The sequence below is a fragment of the Oryx dammah genome, unplaced genomic scaffold (assembly GCF_014754425.2).
Source record: "Oryx dammah isolate SB20612 unplaced genomic scaffold, SCBI_Odam_1.1 HiC_scaffold_13, whole genome shotgun sequence".
In the NCBI taxonomy this organism is placed as follows: Eukaryota; Metazoa; Chordata; class Mammalia; order Artiodactyla; family Bovidae; genus Oryx; species Oryx dammah.
In genome coordinates this window covers 35495734-35517134 of record NW_024070197.1, presented here as the reverse complement: position 1 = coordinate 35517134, position 21401 = coordinate 35495734, and positions in this window count along the sequence as shown.

The following is a 21401-nucleotide window of genomic DNA, read 5'->3' as shown; positions in this document are numbered from 1 at the left end:
TTATAAAATTACATATCAGACATTCTATGCCTTTTGAGATAATATATTGGCTATGAGCAACCCTAATATTTAGGTAGAAGTTATTTTAACTGGATTTGGGAAAATGTAAATATTACTTCCCAGCCCTCAGCCCAAGACTGTGTGGTTCATGCCTCATTCAGCCCTCCTGCTGTGTTTCCAGTTTTTATCCTTCTCATCACAGAATATGAAACAGCATATACTTCATGCTCCATTAGTGTACAAATTGCTTCATTTCTCTTCATTTCTTCCTATCTCTCTCTCCCTACCTTTGTCCAAAATCAGTATTGGCACTTAGAAAATTTTTTTTTTTTAATGACTGAACGTTTCTCATAGTAAGTAAATAAGTAACATTTCTCATTTCTCCCTCAAAAGGGACATATTTAATAGATTTCTAGTTCCTTGGTTTACAGTGAAGACCCTTGCTATCCCATGAACCAGGAAGGGTTTGTCTTCAGGGAGCCTACCATCTGGTGAGTCTCATTCCTTGCTCATAATATGCCAGGCACTGTAATCAGCATTTGACAGTCATTGAATAAATATTCACTTACATGTGTGGTTGAATGAAAAGAAGGAAATAAACTGCTGATGGCTAGGTGACCATGAAATTAAAATAGTTAGATGTTTCAAATACTTATTATCAAGTTATACTAACTTAATGTGTCCACCTGCACAATAGTAATGCCCTTCACATGAGTAAAAGGACTGGATCCCTGTTTTAACTTTATTGCTCTGGGTGAGGTATGGTGAGACTAGACGCAGATAAAACAGAGAGAAACCAGGAAAAGTCCACAACCAGAAAGAGTTGTGTTGTGCTCACAGTTTCCTGGAGATAGCACAGAGTACCCTGCAGAGCCACTCAGGGGAAGGATTGGGACTGGTCATAATGCAGAAGTGAGGGGCACTGAGGAAAAGAATCTACCATGGTTTCTATTGGAAGAAGAGACTGAGGCATGGCAAGTAGGTTTAGAATTGATTTACCTAAATAGTTTCAGCAGGCTCTGGGGCATCAGTGCTGTCCCTGGTTTTCTGGTATCAGACCCTGGGAGACTAGCATGGGTGTATAGTGGACCAGACTGTAAGAGTTAAGTAAGGGAAGTATTGGGGATGTTGACTTAATCTGTCAGACAGAAGAGGGAAATGAGGGACTTCCCTGACGGTCCAGTGGTTAAGAATCTGCACTCCCAATGCGACATTTTTTTCCCTGGTCGGGGGATCCCACATGCTGTGACCCATGGCCAAATACAGAAAAGAAAAGGGAACTGACTGGCTTCTAGCCAAAGCTTCAAAAACTGGATCAAGACAACACATACACACACATACACAACAGTTCCTGCATCCCTCCTTCCAGCTCTGAAAACTTGTCAGTGGCCTTTCCAGTACATGCTGCACAAATTTGGAAGTCAAAATTTTAAAAAGAATAATAGAAGAGAGAGAAGAAAGATGGAGAGAGAAGAAAGGAGTAAGCTAATAAACTTGTCTCCTCATTCATTAACAAATTCTTGAAGATAGAATTCCAACATTTATAAGTAAGCAGTTATGCTTGCATACAGTTTCATTTTTTAAAGGTATCTTGGATTCTGAAAGCAGTAGAAAGAAAGATAAGATAAACTAAGTAAGAGACTCCTGATTGTTATCACTCTGTTCAACACTTACTTTTCTCTTCGGAGACAAAGGAAATGTGTAAGAAAAGTAAATGTCTCTGCTGTAGATTGATTGTGTTTTTCTGTGAGAAATAACTTTCTGTTGCGAATCACCCAGTCTGTGGTATTTTCTTATAGCAGCCGGATGGACTAAGTCTATTTCCAAATAACTAAGACTAAGGGAATAAAATATTGTTTAATGGACAAGCAATATGTTGTTGTTCAGTCACTCAGTCATGTCCGACTCTTTGCTACCCCTTGGCCTGCAGTACACTAGGCTTTCCTATCCTTCAGAATCTCCCAGGAATTTGCTCAAACTCATGTCCAGAGTCAATGATGCCATCAAACCATCTCATCCTCTGTCACCCCATCTCCTCCTGCCCTCCATCTTTCCCAGCATCAGGGTCTTTTCCAGTGAGTCGGCTCTTCGCATCAGGGGGCCAAAGTATTGGAGCTTCAGCTTCAGCATCAGTCCTTCCAATAAATATTCAGGGTTGATTTCCTTTAGGATTGACTGGGGCTTCCCTGATAGCTCAGTTGGTAAAGAATCCGCCTGCAATGCAGTAAACCCTGGTTCGATTCCTGGGTCAGAAGGATCCACTGGAGGAAGGATAGGTTACCCACTCCAGGATTCTTGGGCTTCCCTTGTGGCTCAGTTGGTAAAGAATCTGCCTGATCTCCTTGCTGTCCAAGGGACTCTCCGGAGTCTTCTCCAGCACCACAGTTGAAAAGCATTGATTCTTTGACACTCAACCTTCTTTATGGTCCAGCTACCACATCTGTATATGACTACTGGAAAAACCATAGCTTTGACTATATAGACCTTTGTTGGCAAAGTGATATTTCTGCTTTTTAATAAACTATCTAGGTCTGTCATAGCTTTTCTTCCAAGGAACAGGCGTCTTTTAATTTCATGGCTTCAGTCACCATCTGCAGTGGAGCCAAAAAAATTAAGTCTGTCACTGTTTCCATTTTTTCCCCATCTATTTGCCATGAAGTGATAGGACCTGATGCCTTTGTTTTTTGAATGTTGAATTTTAAGCTAGCTTTTTCACTCTTTTCTTTCAACTTCATCAAGAGGCTCCTTTAGTTCCTTTTTACTTTCTGCCATTAGGGTGGTGTCATCTGCATATCTGAGGTTATTGATATTTATCTTGGCAATCTTGATTCCAGTTTGTGATTCATTCAGCCCAGCATTCTGCCTGATGTACTCTGCATATAAGTTAAATAAGCAGGGTGACAATATACAGCCCTGACATATTCCTTTCCCAATTTTGAACCAGTCCATTTTTCCATGTTGGGTTCTAGCTGTTGCTTCTTGACCTGCATTCAGATTTCTCAGAAGGCAGGTAAGGTGGTCTGGTATTCCCATCTCTGGTATTTCCATTTGTTGATGACATTGGAAAACCAAGTAGAAACAGTTAGCAAAAGTTGTGCAATATCTCTCACCATTCACTAAAATAAGGCTTATGAATTTTAATTGTAAAGATTTGAAAACCTATCTTGGGTTATAGATAGGTTTCTTATAGAGAAATTTTCTTTCAATAATATCAGAATTTGTTTTCCTATAAAGTTTAGTCCAGCAAGAGAAGAAAAAAAAGAAAAACATACAAACACATACACAAACCAACAATGAGCATTACCTTCCTTGATACTTCCTAGTGCTAACCATTGACTTGTCACCTAAAGGGAAAATTTTGTCAGAAGACAAAGACCCCAATACAATTAAACTTGATATTGAGTCTTCAGCTCAGTTCAGTCTCTCAGTCATGTCCAACTCTTTGCGACCCCATGAATCCCAGCATGCCAGGCCTCCCTGTCCATCACCAACTGCTGGAGTTTACCCAAACTCATGTCCATCGAGCTGGCGATGCCATCCAGCCATCTCATCCTCTGTCATCCCCTTCTCCTCCTGTCCCCAGTCCCTCTCAGCATCAGGGTCTTTTCCAGTGAGTCAACTCTTCACATGAGGTGGCCAAAGTATTGGAGTTTCAGCTTCAACATCAGTCCTTCCAATGAACACCCAGGACTGATCTCCTTTAGAATGGACTGGTAGGATCTCCTTGCAGCCCAGGGGATTCTCAAGAGATATTGAGTCTAACTAGTTGTATTTTTCTTAAAAATATCATGCTGTTGTAAAAACCAGTTGTTAATGAGGTGATTGACTCTGAATGTCACCTCAGTTGATTTCTAATGTTTTTTTAAGCATAATTTTTCAAGGTATTTAACCATAGATTGAATTCTACATGATATGTTGTCATAAATTCCAAGTAAAGATAAAAATATGAAAATGTGCCATCCAATTTTCCTGATACTACTGGTTTTCATTGGAATCCAGTATAAAGAGAGACTGCCATAGTGGCCACCTATGTTGAATTACTGCTGTGTAAACTAGTGAGTCAAACAATCAACAGTTGCCAGGTGGATGTCTAACAATGTACCACACATTTAAGGGGACACTTTCAATGCTTTATTGGAATCCTGATCATGAACTTCCACATTTTTTCCTTCTCGTCTTCAATGTCAGTCATCAAGAGTTTGCGTGTTTTATTATAATTAGAGCACATAGCATGGAGTTGGAGAAACAGAAGGAAAGCTATGAGCTTTGGAAGAGAATATCTCCAGGATTTCCAAGTTTATTCATTTTTTATTGTATTCTTTCAGCATACGTGCATTGTTTTCAACATGTCACATACATTCTTAAGTGCTGAAGGTATAGAGATGAAACCGGTGGTTGCTGTCTTTCAGTGTTATCAGAACAAATTGACTGTGCAGTATCACAATCCTCAAGATGAGCTTTGTTTTTAAAAGTGCCCTTGTATCTTTATGTAATGGCTGTGTTGACGTATAAATGAAACGTAAAGGATGAGTTATTTGATATGAGACTTCAGATGAGAAGTCTTTTATCTTGAGCATCCTGTCCACCTGAGGATGTAAACAGCATATATTATGGTTGCAAAATATTACAGAAGCAAATAGATGAGTAATGCTGGAGTAGAATTTGCAAAATGGAGACACGCAAGAGATAAGGCTGTGCAAAACATTTAATAACTTTGAAAAGACAGAGTGATTAAAATTTTAACAGAATAATATCAGGATAAGATTTAATTGTTATTGTAATGACTATATGATTCTTCTATAGAATGGATTACAGAATATGCCAGTGAATTGTTTGTGTATTTTTCAGTCTATTACCTGCTCTTCTCTTGTTCTGGTCTCATTTTCAGGGTAATCATGTTTTCCAGAACCTTCTTTACTCTGACTTCTGGTGTTCTTCGTTCAGTAAGACTCTCTGGTAGAAGTCTGGAAGGGAGAGAGAAATGATGTATTTTTAACCTCTCTTTTGGCTTTCTTGTTGCCACTGACAATGACTACCTTATTTATCAGATCCAACTCTCCTTCTCCTCCCTCCATCATTACGTTTCACACGGAAAGCTTATGTTCTGGCTCCTTTCAGATGATTCTTCATTAATGGGTCTGGTATGCCTATCTTTTTCCCTGGCAGCTCAGTGGTTAAAGCGTCTGCCTGCAATGCGGTAGACACGGGTTTGATCCCTGGGTTGGGAAGATCGCCTGGAGAAGGAAATGGCAATCCACTCCGGTATTCTTGCCTGGAGAATCCCATGGACGGAGGAGCCTGGTAGGCTACAGTCCCCGGGGTCGCAAGGAGTCGGACATGATTGAGCGACTTCACTTTCACGCCTACTTTTATTAAACACACAGCTCTAAGGGTGTAGCATCATCCCTCTGTTGCTAATCTATGGATTTCCTTAGCATCCTCTCTTGGGCTTTCAAGTTTTTTCCTTAGTAGTGTGAACAAGTGTCTATTGATCTATCTACTTAGTTAATATATAATTAAAGTATAATTGAATATATACTTGAATGGCCTAGAGGCTCCTATTTTCATGTTTAAAATTGTACTAACATCTTTAAATGAATCATGTATGACAGTGAGATGCACAATACAATAGAGTATCCTAGTATAAGCCCTCACTATCAATTATCCAGTGAGTTTAGTAATATAGAAAAGTACACGTTTAGATAAACTATTTAAAGATAGAATTACAATTTTGAAATGTTTTATGGTAGTGAAAAATATAGGAGGAGGTTTAGGATTTGAGTCAATGAGGTGAACATTTAGTGAGGAAACAGAACATACAGATTAGGAATTTGTGTGGTAATAGTATCTTTGATGGGGTCATCCTGAGATGTATATTAAGTTGCCTAATGCAAAAAACGTATACATTATAGTTGTAGGATAGTTATTATAGATAAGCAGTGTCTGCCAGGGTACATTATATTTTGTATAGATTTGAGTTTGTGTCAGGTAATTTATTTCTTCTGCCTAAACAATTTTTTTTCAAGTTTCTTGTAGAGCTCTTCTGCTAGTAATAGAGTTTCTACTTTTATTTATGTGTAAAAAAAATCTTTCAAATTTGAAAGATAGTTTCAGTTGGTATAAAATTTCAGACTGATATATATATATATATATATTTTCTACTTACAGTGCTATTCAAATATAGCTCCATCTCTTCTGGTTAGCATAGTTTCTGACAAGAAGTCTGTTATAGTCCTTATCCTTATGTAAATTTAATATGGTTTTTCTTTCTTTGTCTTCCTCCTTCAAGATTTTCTTTTGATCTTTGGTTTTCAGAAGATTTGAATATGATGTGTCTAGGTGTACATGTTATATTTATTCTACCTACCATTCCGAGTTTCTTGAATCCATAATTTGACATTGTTCATTATTAGAAAACTGTCATCATTTCTTCAAATATTCTAGGATTCCAGTTTCACAAATGTTACTCTACCTGATATTTTCCTGTATTTCTTTATTACAGCATTATCTTTGTTCACTCCTATTCCTTTATGTTTCACACTGGATAATTTCTATTGATCTATCTTTAAAGTCACTGTCTTAGTCAGCTTGGGTGGCAATAACAAAATACCATAGATTGAGTGGCTGAAAAGCAGGAACTTCCCTGATGGCTCCCACGGTAAAGTGTCTGCCAGCAACGCGGGAGACCCGGGTTCGTTTCCTGGGTCGGGAAAGTCCCCTGGAGAAGGTAATGGCAATCCACTCCAGCACTCTTGCCCGGAAAATCCCATGGACGGAGGAGCCTGATAGACTACAGTCCATGGGGTGGCAAAGAGTCGGACACGACCGAGCGACTTCACTTCACTTCACTTCCTTCTAATACTTCCAGAAGCTAGGATGTCCAAGGTAAGACTGCCAGCATGGTCAGGTTCAAGCGAGTGTCCTCTTCCCTTGCAGATGGCCTCCTTCGCACTGTATCCTTACCTAGTGAAGAGAGAGAAAGCTCTGACCTCTTTTCCTTCTAATAAGGAAGGAATCTTATCATTCATCATTCAATGCCACTTTCTTGACCTCATCTAAATCTAATTTTGTCTTAAAGACCTCCTTTCCAAATACCATCATAATGGAAGTTAGAGTTTTAAAATACAAACTTTGAGGATATACAAACATTCGGTTCACAACATTTGCTACTGCCCCCCATCCCCGCAATTTTATGTTCTTCTTACAGGCAAAATGCCTTCATTCCATTTCAACTGCTCCTAAAATCTTAACTTGTTCTAACGTCAACTCTAAAGTTTAAAGCCCAAAGTCTCATCTACTGTGAAGTTGCTCAGTCATGTTCAATTCTTTGTGATCCCATGGACCGTAGCCTACCAGGCTCGTCTGTCCATGGGATTTTCCAGGCAAGAATACTGGAGTGTGTTGCCATTTCCTTCTCCAGAAGATCTTCCCAACCCAGGGATTGAGCACAGGTCTCCCACATTGTAAGGAGACACTTTACTGTCTGAGCCACCAGGGAAACCACCAGGGAAGTCTCATCTAAATATTACCTGAATCAGATGTAGGTTAAACCCCAAGTACAGTTTATCCTAAGATTTTTTTTCTCTCTAGCTGTGAACCTATAAAACCAAATAAGTTATGCTCTTCCAAAATACAGTGGTGGAATTTGCATATTTTTCTCATTTCAGAAGGAAGAAATTAGAAGGATGACTCCCTTGCAAGTTCAAAACCTAGGCAGATAAACATCATTAGATCTCAATGCTAGTATTAATATAATCCTCTCTGACTCAGTGTTACACCTTCCAGTCATACTAGGGTGGTAGTCTTGCCTCCTTGATTCTACTTAGTAAGAATTAAGCCCCCAAGACTGTGGCAGCCCCACCCTCAAGGCTCCAGACAAACATCATCTGTCCTGTTGACCTGAGGCAATAGTGTTTCCCTTTGAAACCAATGAGAGAGACCTGATAATCTCTGACTCACCTTCAGGGTTATTCTCCTTTTGTCTTGAAGACTTGTTGTTGTTCAGTTGCTCAGTCATGTCTGACTCTTTGAGATCCCATGAACTGCAGCATTTCAGGCTTCTCTGTCCTTCACTATCTCCCAGAGTTTGCTCAAACTCATGTCCATCAAGTCAGTGATGCCATCCAACTATCTCATCCTCTGTTGTCCTCTTCTCCTGCCCTCAATCTTTCCCAGCATCAGAAAGAAAGTGAAAGTGAAGTCATTCAGTCCCGTCTGACTCTTTGCAACCCTATGGACTGTAGCCCAACAGGCTCCTCCATCTGTGGGATTTTCCAGGCAAGAATATTGGAGTGGATTGCCATTTGCTTCTCCAGGGCATCTTTCCAACCCAGGGATCGAACTCAGGTCCTCCACATTACAGGCAGACTCTTTACCGTCTGAGCCAGGAGGGAATCCCAGCATCAGGGTCTTTACCAGTGATTGCTTCTTTGCATCAGGTGGCCAAAGTATTGTAGCTTCAGCTTCAACACCAGTCCTTCCAATGAATATTCAGGGTTAATTTCCTTTAGGATTGACTGGTTTGATCTCCTCTCAGTCCAAGGGACTCTTCAATGAGTCTTGAAGACTAGCACATGTTTATGGACAAATATTTCTATGGTTCTGTCCTGTAGGACCTAAGAAGTCTGACAGCTTTACTTAATTTTGTCTGATCTCCATCTCTTTCAGTTTAAACTGATAGGGTTTCTGCTGGAGTGGATGATTAGGCCTACGGTTCTCACCCAGGCTAATTACTCTATTGAATTGTTGCTTGTACACATACTTAAAATTCTCTTCAGAAAAAAGCTTTCTCAGTTTTGCAATATGGATAGGCTGAGAATTTTTCAGATCTTTAAGTTAAGCTTTACTTTAGTTAACGATTTTCTCAAGTCATTTTTTCTCTCTTCTGAAGTTTTCTATAAGCAGTCAAGAGAAAACAAGCTACTTCTTCAACATTTTGCTTAAAAGTCTCCTCTGCTGCTTCTGCTGCTGCTAAGTCGCTTCAGTCGTGCCCGACTCTGTGCTACCCCATAGATGGCAGCCCACCAGGCTCCCCCGTCCCTGGGATTCTCCAGGCAAGAACTGTGGAGTGGGTTGCCATTTCCTTCTCCAATGCATGAAAGTGAAAAGCGAAAGTGAAGTCGCTCAGTCGTATCAGACTCTTCGAGACCCCATGGACTGCAGCCTACCAGGCTCCTCTGTCCATGGGATTTTCCAAGCAAGAATAATGGAGTGGGGTGCCATTGCTTTCTCCTAAAAGTCTCCTCTACCAAATATCAAATTTCATCTTTTGCAAGCTGTATTTTCTTCACAGCACTAGAATATGAACAAAATTCAGCCAAATTCTTTGCCATATCATAGCAAGGATGATCTTGTCTCTGTTGTCCAATAACATGTTCCTCATTTCTGCCTGACACCTCACCAGGATAACCTGTATTGTACACATTTCCACCAATATTTTGCTCATAATTTATATGAGTATATTCAAAACAACATAAGCTTTCCCTATAACTTTCCTCTTTTTTTTTTTTTTTCTGAGCTTTCACCAGAATCACCTTTAATAGTCCTTTCCTGGCGATCTTGGCTTTTTCTATTGAGTACCTCAAAACTCCTCCAGCTTTACCAATTATTCAGTTCTAAGATGGTTCCACATTTTTAGGTTTTTGTTATGACATCAATCCACCTCTCAGTATCAATTTTTGTCTTAGTCAGCTCAGACTGCCATGACAATAAATAGTTTAAAAACAGAAATGTGTTTCTCACAGTTCTGTAGTTTGGGAAGTGAAAGATAAGGAGTGTCAGCATGTTCAGATTCTGGTAAGGGCCTTCTTCCTGGTTTGAAGAAAGCTGCCTTTTCCCTGTGACCTCACATAGTGGAGACAGAATAAACATGAGTCCTTTCGTCCACTTTAGTTCAGTTCAGTCACTCAATTGTGTCCAACTCCTTGCGACACCATGGACTGCAGCACACCAGGCCTTCTTGTCCATCACCAACTCCTGGAGTTTACCCAAAATTACCTCCATAGAGTCAGTGATGCCATCCAACAATCTCATCCTCTGTTGTCCCCTTCTCCTCCCACCTTCAATGTTTCCCATCATCAGGGTCTTTTCCAATGAGTCAGCTCTTCATATCAGGTGGCCAAAGTATTGGAGTTTCAGCTTCAACATCAATCTTTCCAGTGAAAATTCAGGACTGATCTCCTTTAGAATGGACTGGATCTCCTTGTAGCACAAGGGACTCTCAAGAGTCTTCTCCAACACCACACTTCAAAAGCATCAATTATTCAGCACTCAGCATTTTTTATAGTCCAACTCTCACATCCATACATGACCACTGGAAAAACCATAGCCTTGACTAGATGGAACTTTGCTGACAAAGTAATGCCTCTGTTTTGTTTTGTTTTGTTTTTTCCTCTGTTTTTTAATATGCCATCTTTCTTCCCAGGAGCAAGCATCTTTTAATTTCATGGCTGCAGTCACCATCTACAGTGATTTTGGAGCCTCCCAAAATAAAGTCTGTTACTGTTTCCAATGTTTCCCCATCTATTTGCAATGAAGTGATGGAACCAGATGCCATGATCTTAGCTTTCTCAATGTTGAGCTTTAAGCCAAAATTTCACTCTCTTCTTTCACTTTCATCAAGAGGCTCTTTAGTTTTTCTTTGCTTTCTGCCATAAGGGTGGTGCCATTGGCATATCTGAGGTTATTGATATTTCTCCCAGCAATCTTGATTCCAGTTTGTGCTTCTTCTAGCCCAGCGTTTCTCATGATGTATTCTGTATATAACTTAAATAAGCAGGGTCACAATATATAGTCTTGAAGATCTTTTTTGTACAGTTCTTCTGTGTATTCTTGCCACTTCTTCTTAATATCTTCTGCTTCTGTTAGATCTATACCATTTCTGTCCTTTATCGAGCCCATCTTTGCATAAAATGTTCCCCTGGTATCTCTAATTTTGAGCTTTAAGCCAAATTTTCACTCTCTTCTTTCACTTTCATCAAGAGGCTCTTTAGTTTTTCTTTGCTTTCTGCCATAAGGGTGGTGCCATTGGCATATCTTAGATTATTGATATTTCTCCCAGCAATCTTGATTCCATCTTGTGCTTCTTCCAGCCCAGCGTCTCTCATGATGTACTCTGCATATAAGTTAAATAAGCAGGGTCACTAATTTTCTTGAAGAGATCTTTAGTCTTTCCCATTCTGTTGTTTTCCTCTAATTCTTTGCACTGATCACTGAGGAAGGCTTTCTTATCTCCTCTTGCTATTCTTTCTCCTTTGCCTTTAGCTTCTCTTCTTTTCACAAGTATTTGTAAGGCTTTCTCTGACAACCATTTTGCCTTTTTACATTTCTTTATCTTGGGGATGGTATTGATCCCTGTCTCCTGTACAGCTTCACAAACCTCCATCCATAGTTCATCAGGCAATCTGTCTATTTCTCACTTCCACTGTATATTCATAAGGGATTTGATTTAGGTCATAGCTGAATGGTCTAGTGGTTTTCCCTACTTTCTTCAATTTAAGTCTGAATTTGGCAATAAGGAGTTCATGATCTGAGCCACAGTCAGCTCCTGGTCTTGTTTTTGCTGACTGTATAGAGCTTTTCCATCTTTGGCTGCAAAGAATATAATCAATCCGATTTCAGTGTTGACCATCTGGTGATGTCCATGTGTAGAGTCTTCTCTTGTGCTGTGGGAAGAGAGTGTTTGCTATGACCAGTGCGTTCTCTTGGCAAAACTCTATTAGCCTTTGCCCTGCTTCATTCTGTACTCCAAGGCCAAATTTGCCTGTTACTCCAGGTGTTTCTTGATTTCCTACTTTTTCATTCCAGTCCCCTATAATGTAAAGCACATCTTTTTGGGGTCTTAGTTCTAGAAGGTCTTGTAAGTCTTCATAGAACCATTCAACTTCAGCGTCTTTAGCATTACTGGTTGGGGCATAGACTTGGATTACTGTGGTACTGAATGTTTTGCCTTGGAAATGAACAGAGATCATTCTGTCATTTTTGAGACTGCATCCAAGTACTGCATTTTGGAGTCCTTTTTTGACTATGATAGCTACGCCATTTCTTCTAAGTGATTCTTGCCCACAGTAGTAGATATAATGGTCATCTTAGTTAAATTCACCTATTTCAGTCCATTTTAGTTATCTTATTCCTAAAATGTCAACCTTCACTCCTCCCATCTCCTGTTTGACCACTTCCATTTGGCCTTGATTCATGGAGCTGACATTCCAGGTTCCTATGCAGTATTGCTCTTTACACCATCGCACCTTGCTTCCATCACCAGTCTCATCCACAGCTGGGTGTGTTGTTTTTGCTTTGGCTCTGTCTCTTTCTTCTTTCTGGAGTTATTTCTCCACTGATCTCCAGTAGCCTAGTGGGCACCTACCAACCTAGGGAGCTCCTCTTTCAGTGTCCTATCTTTTTGCCTTTTCACACTGTTCATGGGGTTCTCAAGGCAGGAATACTGAAGTGGGTTGCCATTCCCTTCTCTGCTGCTGCTGCTGCTAAGTCATTTCAGTCGTGTCTGACTCTGTGTGACCCCATAGACGGCAGCCCACCAGGCTCCCTCGTCCCTGGGATTCTCAAGGCAAGAACACTGGAATGGGTTGCCATTCCCTTCTCCAATTCCCTTCTTTAGTGGACCTCATTTTGTCAGAACTCTCCACCATGGCCCGTCTGTCTTGGGTGGCCCTTCATGGCATGGCTCATAGTTTCATTGAGTTAGACAATGCTGTGGTCCATGTGATTAGATTGGTTACTTTTCTGTGATTGTGGTTTTAGTCTGTCTGCCCTCTGATGCCCTCTCCCAGTGCCTATCATCTTCCTGGGGTTTCTCTGACCTTGGACATGGGGTATGTCCTCAGGCCACTGGTCTTGACCTTGGATGTGGGGTGTCTCCTCTCAGCCCCTCGCCACTCCAGCGCCGCATGGCTGCCACTCACCTTATAAAGAGATTAATCCCATGGTGGAAACTCCATGCTTATGATTGCATTCAAATTTAATTACCTCCTCGAAGTCCTACCTACAAATACCATCACTTTAAGAATTAGGGTTCCTTCAAACATATTTTACAAGGACACAAGTCTGAATCTCTTTTGCCTATTTAGAATCCCACAAGTTAGTCAAAGGCATTTTGCATCTCTGCTACTATATTTTGCTTGGTTTGGTTTTATTTTAATCCTAATGTTTTTATTTGATTCTTGTGGTTTCCATACTTTTACTAACCCCATCTGATTAAAATATCTACCAGTTATCCCCAAAGTCTTCGCATATTAATGATAGGTATTTTAAATAGCTTTGATGTAAACTTACCTGAATCAGTTCCATTGAACTCAACTCAGATCTTCTAATCTGAGCCAGTCCTTATCTGAATCTAGTTCTGCTGATTATTTTGTCTCTTGACAGTGTGAATTATTTTCTTTGTATGTTGTTTTGGTTTTTTAGTTAAAATCTGATGAACAATGGGACAGTAGAGAACAAGATAAATAATACATATGCTTGGGAACAAGCATCTTTCTTACTCTATAAACCTTTGGTGTCTTAGTTTATTTGGGCTACTATAACAAATACTACAGACTAAAAAGCCTCTTGATGAAAGTGAAAGAGGAGAGTGAAAAAGTTGGCTTAAAGCTCAACATTCAGAAAACGAAGACCATGTCCTCTGGTCCCATCACTTCATGAGAAATAGATGGGGAAACAGTGGAAACAGTGTCAGACTTTATTTTTCTGGGCTCCAAAATCATTGCAGATAGTGACTGCAGCCATGAAATTAAAAGATGCTTACTCCTTGGAAGGAAAGTTATGACCAACCTAGACAGCATATTCAAAAGCAGAGATATTACTTTGCCAATAAAGGTCCATCTAGTCAAGGCTATGGTGTTTCCAGTGGTCATGTATGAATGTGAGAGTTGGACTGTGAAGAAAGCTGAGTACTAAAGAATTGATGCTTTTGAAGTGTGGTGTTGGAGAAGACTCTTGAGAGTCCTTTGGACTGCAAGGAGATCCAACCAGTCCATTCTAAAGGAGACCAGTCCTGGGTGTTCTTTGGAAGGAATGATGCTAAAGCTGAAACTCCAGTACTTTGGCCACCTCATGAGAAGAGTTGACTCATTGGAAAAGACTGATGCTAGGAGTGATTGGGGGCAGGAGGAAAAGGGGACAACAGAGGATGAGATGGCTGGATGGCATCACTGACTCGATGGACATGAGTTTGAGTGAACTCCGGGAGTTGGCGATGGACAGGGAGGCCTGGCGTGCTGCAATTCATGAAGTCGCAAAGAGTCAGACACGACTGAGCGACTGAAGCGAACTGAAGTATCAGTATAAGCAACAGAAATATATTGCTTATGGTTTGGAGGCTCAAAATCCAAGTTGAGGGTGACAGCATGGTAGGGTTTTAATGAAAACCCACTTTCTGGTTCATAGACAGTATCTTCTTGCTGTGTCCCTACATGTGAAAGAGACAAGAGAGAGCTTTCAGGCCTCTTTCACAGGGTATTCATGAGGGCAAGAAGACTCCACTCTCATGACCTTTCCAAAGGCGCCACCTCCTGATACAATCACGTTGGGCATTAGGATTCCAACACAGACATTTGGTGGGGGAAGAGGGACACAAACATTCAGACCATAGCAGGGAGCACTGGGAGCCTGAGTCATTCAGCTCAATAGCTGAGCTGGCTTACAGATCACAAAGAGTTGAACACAATTGAAGTGACTTCGCACATACTTAAATTCATTTGCTGTTACTGAATGGTCCAGATAAAATGTGCTTTGCCAGAGAGATTTTCTGTGTCCTTGCTCCAGTCTCAGCTTTAGCCTTTACTTACAAGCTTGATCTCCCAGAGGCTCTTTCTGCATGCTTTTGCTTCTCTTCTCCTGCCATAGTGCTATTTTGGGCTAATCGTGTTTTCTAGATTGTGAGTGGGTGTGGATAGGTCTTGTGTGTGTGTGTTTCTGTTGCACTGGTTTAGTCTTAAGTCTCAGGCAGTTTCTGTGTCTTTAGATTTAGAGGGTGGGGCTAAAGGAATGCCCCTGCTCCAGAAACGGTGTTCTCCAATGGTCTGGGCTCAGAGTAATTTGCAGGCCCTCTTCCATGCTTCCTATCTTCCCACAAGCTGCAGCTACTCCCCTTCTCCAGGCATGCTCCATGAGGAAAGCCATCAGTAGACTCCTGCCCTGACTCCAGTCTTTTACATTGTCACCTGATGAGGTTCATCGAAAAGAATCTGAGAATGCCTATGGACTCTCCTTTGCCTGTGACTTCTGGGGCTTCTGTATTCAGAAGCTATCAAATGCTCAGCACTTACAAATTCTTTAAGTATATTAGCTGAGTTCTTCTTTCCTAACTGTCTTCTTTCCTAACTATATGTCTTCCTCCTATGATTGGCCCAAGGTGAGGTAGTATTCGTGTCCCTTCTCTCCTTGGAGGCAATTTTTTATTCTCAGGTTTCAGGCTAATTGGTTTCACTATAATCTCAGTTCCCTGATCAGTATGAGTCTGTATGTTATCCAGCTTTTCCTTGTTAGGATAAAAGAAACCCTCTTTCCAACTGCCTACATTCTAAGCAGAAGATGAAAGTCCTCAGGATATTTTCTATGTCATTTTTTTACTTTGCCCTTACATCTTTAGTTATTCAGGGATTTTAGTTTATAATCTGTAATAAAAGCAAAATTTGACCTCTACTCATGACCATGTTAGTCACTTTCTTAATATTTCTCATATCAGCTCTGGAAAAAAAAAAAAAAAAACCTTGGGAAACAATGATTCTGGGAATCTCCCTCCCCAAAATAACATATTTAAAAATGCTTCTTTGTTTGAACCCAGGAGAATTATCACAAAGGTGTAGTTCTTAACTATGTGGTGTCTATCCATCTTACTGTATTTGGGCTACCATAACAAGGTAGTATACACTAAGTGGCTTGTAAACAACAGAAATTTAGTTCTGGAGGCTGAGGAGTCCAAGATCAATGAGAAGACAAGATTAGAATCTGCTACCTGCTTTCTCATAGCAGGAAGCCTTCTTCTTGCCATGTCCTTACATGGTGGAAAAGAGAGGGAGTTCTCTGAGTTCTCTTTTCTAGGACCACTAATCCGATTCATAAGATGACTAAACCATCTACCAAAGGCCCTATCTCCGAACACCATCTCATTGGGGGTAAGAATTTAATGTACGAATTTTGAGGGAATATAAACTTTTAGTTTATAGCAGCATTTGTTAATATCATCTGGTCTTTTCATACATTGAAAGCCAGTATTTACTAATACAGTGTAGAGTATTCAAATGTGTGTACAATGTATCAAAATATCTGACATTGCATCAAATCCTCAGATCTTTACATTGACTGTATCATCTTAGATTGGACATTCAAAATATAGACTCTAGGCCAGCTGATGAGACCTCAGTAGCCAATACTTTTGCTTGTGTGTGTCTTTGGATCAGTGACATAGTCTTTTAAAAACTGAGACAATTGTTTGATGGATCTGTGTTCTATTTCCATGATTCTGATCCTCTGTGGTGATGAGAGGAATGTTAGCTTAGGTTTCGTCTTCTCATTGCATCACTCTGACCCTTACTTTTTGAATGCAGAGTTCTCAAAAGTGACTCATCTGTAAAATTTCAACTCCAGTATCCTTTCTGAGTGCCTACAGTTTTACTCAGAATTAATGTTTACCAACTGCACCATCATTACATTATATACAAATATACACCTGCTATATGAAAGGGCAGAGAACTCTTTTTATATGTCTGTGGTCAGGGTTATTGGAGCTATGGTTCTTTATAAATACTTACAAAGGATTAATCGTAATAATTATAGAGTAAAAAGTGAACAGCATTTTAATCATGGTCAAATGAAGAGCTTCTCACTCATTCTAAATATAGCCCACATATTTCATGTTAGCCATAAAATAACAACAAAATTAAAGAGAAACAGCATTTATTATATATGTACAGCATCTTAGATATTATGAAACATGTTAAATAGAATATTTCTAATTCTCCTTGTTTAATCAAAATAGCTTATACCCACAGAGAGATCGAGTCAGTTTCCTGAGGTCCAAGCAGAATATGAACTCAGCTCTCCTACATTCTAAGTCCTATACTTTCTACCCTGAAATCACATGGATTATCTCTACTGGAAGTGTTTAAACATATATGTTAAACATATATGTGAATGAATGAATAAATGAATGAATGAATAAATGAATGAATTATCAAGTAACCTGAAGCTTAACCCCTGAAGCTCCATGTAATATACTTTCTATGCATTTAGTTTCATCAAACCAGTGCTATGATACCAATTTTGTTGATAACAAAAACTATGACTGATGTATGACCTATAAAGACTGTATAGCTTAATTGAGAATGTATATACATATATATATATAGAGAGAGAGAGAGACAGACAGAGAGACAGAGAAGGAAAATTCTTGAAAAATGTGGTAATATGGGTAGATAGCTTGCAACCATAAACTCATTCCTTCATGCAGGAACAAGAGAGTAGGTTATTAGATAAATCAGGGAGTCAAACTTGTCTAAATTGGCTCCCAGAAGTTGTTTCTTACAATAGTTGTGGGGTAGCAATTGCAAGACATGTTTGGAATTGAATGCAGAGTAAGTAGACTACAGGTAGATGAAACTTAGTAAGAATCAGTAAGTTAGGAAAGTGAGATCACAACATAAAACAATTTTTAAAGTATTTAAGACATAGTAGAGTCAGTTTTTCCCCGGGCCTGAAATTAAAAACAAATTAACGGCCTGCTGATCCAGAGAAGTGACAATGTGGGTGGCTAAGAAGAGCCTGGCATGGTGAGGTGATACACTGAGGAAGGAAGGGGTGGTCAACCATGACTTTGGTGCAGAAGAATATCACATGAAGAACTTATAGGATACATCTCACTTTCTACCAATGTAAGTCCACAGAGCCCCAAAATGAACAATAAGAAAATAGCTTAAATAGTAACAAAAATAAATATTATCAATTGAGTCTCTAGTGTTAATTGGGCTTCCCTAGTGGCTCAGAGGTTAAAGTGTCTGCCTGCAATGCAGGAGACCTGGGTTCAATTCCTGAGTTGGGAAGATCCCCTGGAAAAAGAAATGGCAACCCACTCCAGTATTCTTGCCTGGAGAATCCCATGGACAGAGGAGCCTGGTGGGCTACAGTCCATGGGGCCACAAATTGGCTATATCTCACTAAATCAAAGATTACATTCATTCACTTATTTCTTCCTTATATACTTCTTCCCATATATCCATCTTCCCATACATTACATTCATTCACTTATTTCTTCCTTATATCCTTATCTTACCATAAATATCCTGTGAAGTATTAATTATTATTATATTTGATAGATGAAAAAACTTGCCCCAGAGATGCTTTGATAATAATTGCAAGATTCAAACCCATGTCTGTAAGACTCCATATCTCTTTTCATTATAATATCGATTCATGGTACATCCTTTCCTATAAAATCCTCAATTAAAAAAAAAAAACATTAATCAGATATAAGTTGGCTAAGTTTGAGCCTAAACATCTGCATAGAAATCAGGGTCCTTGAAATGTAAGAGATATGGTTAAAAGTAGTCCAGGTGGGAAATTAGGGGGAACAGTTATATTATTTTAGAATTGTTTAGTTATTTTTTAAAAATGTTTACTTGCTTATTATATCCAAGAAAAAAGGTTGAAGAAACATTGGATTATGCTATATCTAGATGACAGGACATTGATGATTACTGAATACCTACTGTATCTTAAATACTGTGGAAAATTTTTGCAATTTAAATTAGTCCTATTTAATTCACTAAGAGCTATAAAATCTCATCCCATTTCACAGATGAGGAAACTGGAAGGTCAAAGCTCTAGACTTCTAATGTCATAAAAACTCAAACATTCTGATTTCCAAATCTACACTTTTTCCACACATGAGTGCTCATTAGCTTGGATAAGGACATGAACAGCAGGGAGTTGTGCTGATGGCTGACTAACTGTCTTCCTCCTCTGTTACTAGTGTGACAGTCCTGGGAAATTGTTTGGAGGCAGCAGAGAAGTGGGAAAAGGCCATGACAAGGATAATTAAGACTTGTCTGATGAATGTTGATCCCTGAGTTCTGGGAACCTAGCAGTTTCAAATATCTACTTTAGTCCTTGGAATAGATTTATGACTCTACACATGGACATCACAAGATGGTCAATAAAAATCAGACTGCTTACATTCTTTGCAGCCAAAGATGGAGAAGCTCTATACAATCAGCATAAACAAGGCCGGGAGCTGACTGTGGCTCAGATCATGAACTCCTTATTGGCAAATTCAGACTTAAATTGAAGAAAGTAGGGAAAACCATTAGACCATTCAGGTATGCTGCTGCTGCTGCTAAGTCGCTTCAGTCGTGTCCGACTCTGTGCAACCCCATAGACGGCAGCCCACCAGGCTCCCCCGTCCCTGGGATTCTCCAGGCAAGAACACTGGAGTGGGTTGCCATTTCCTTCTCCAATGCATGAAAGTGAAAAGTGAAAGTGAAGTCCCTCAGTCGTGTCCAACTCTTAGTGACCCCATGGACTGCAGCCCACCAGGCTCCTCTGTCCATGGGATTTTCCAGGCAAGAGTACTGGAGTGGGGTGCCATTGCCTTCTCCAGACAATTCAGATATGACCTATATCAAATCGTTACAATTATACAGTGGAAGTGACAAATAGATTCAAGGGATTAAATTTGATAGAGTAGCTGAAGAACTATGGACAGAGGTTCTTGACATTGTGCAAGGGGCAGTGATCAAGACCACCCCCAAGAAAAAGAAATGCAAAAAGGCAAAATGGTTATCTGGGGAGGCCTTAAAAATAGCTGTGAAAAGAAGAAAAGCTAAAGGCAAAGGAGAAAAGGAAAGATATACCCATTTGAATGCAGAGTTCCAAAGAAAAGAGAGGAGGGAAAGAAAGCCTTCCTCAGCAATCAATGCAAAGAAATAGAGGAAAAGAACAGAATGGGAAAGACTAGAGATCTCATCAAGAAAATTAGAGATACCAAGGGAACATTTCATCCAAAGATGGGCACAATAAAGGACAGAAATGATATGGACCTAACAGAAGCAGAATATATTAAGAAGAGGTGGCAAGAATACACAGAAGAACTGTACAAAAAAGACCTTCATGACACAGATAACCACAACGATGTGATCACTGGACTAGAGTCAGACATCCTGGAATGCAAAGTCAAGTGATCCTTAGGAAGCATCACTACGAACAAAGCTAATGGAGGTAACAGAATTCCAGTTGAGCTATTTCAAATCCTAAAAGATGATGCTGTGAAAATGCTGCCCTCAATATGCCAGCAAAGTTGGAAAACTCAGCAGTGGCCACAGGACTGGAAAAGGTCAGTTTTCATTCCAATCCCAAAGAAAGGCAATGCCAAAGAATGCTCAAACTATGGCACAATTGAACTCATCTCACATGCTAGCAAAGTAGTGCTCAAAATTATTCAAGCCAGGATTCAACCGTACGTGAACCATGAAATTCCAGATGTTCAAGCTGGCTTTAGAAAAGGCAGAGGAACCAGAGATCAAATTTCCAACATCTGTTGGATCATCAAAAAAGCAAGAGAGTTCCAGGAAAACAACTATTTTTGCTTTATTGATTACACCAAAGCTTTTGACTGTGTGGATCACAATAAACTGGAAAATTCTGAAGGAGATGGGAATACCAGACCACCTGACCTGCCTCCTGAGAAATCTGTATGCAGGTCAGGAAGCAACAGTTAGAACTGGACATGGAACAACAGACTGGTTGCAAAGCAGGAAAGGAGTACGTCAAGGCTATATATTGTCACCCTTCGTATTCAACTTATATGCAGAGTACATCATGAGAAACGTTGGGCTGGAGGAAGCCCAAGCTGGAATCAAGATTGCTGGGAGAAATATCAATAACCTCAGATATGCCGATGGCACCACCCTTATGGCAGAAAGTGAACAGGAACTAAATCGTCTCTTGATGAAAGTGAAAGAGGAGAGTGAAAAAGTTGGCTTAAAGCTCAACATTCAGAAAACTAAGATCATGGTATCTGGTCCCATCACTTCATGTCAAATAGATGGGAAACAGTGAAGAGCATGATAGACTTTATTTTTCTGGGCTCCAAAATAACTGCAGATAGTGACTGCAGCCATGAAATTAAAAGACATTTGCTCTTTGGAAAGAAAGTTATTACCAACTTAGACAGCATATTAAAAAGAAAAGACATTACTCTGCCAACAAAATTCCATCTAGTCAAAGCTTTGGTTTTTCCAGTGGTCATGTATGGATGTAAGAGTTGGACTATAAAGAAAGCTGAGCACCAAAGAATTGATGCTTTTGAACTGTGGTGTTGGAGAAGACTGTTGAGAGTCCCTTGGACTGTAAGGAGATCCAACCAGTCAACCCTAAAGGAAATCAGTCCT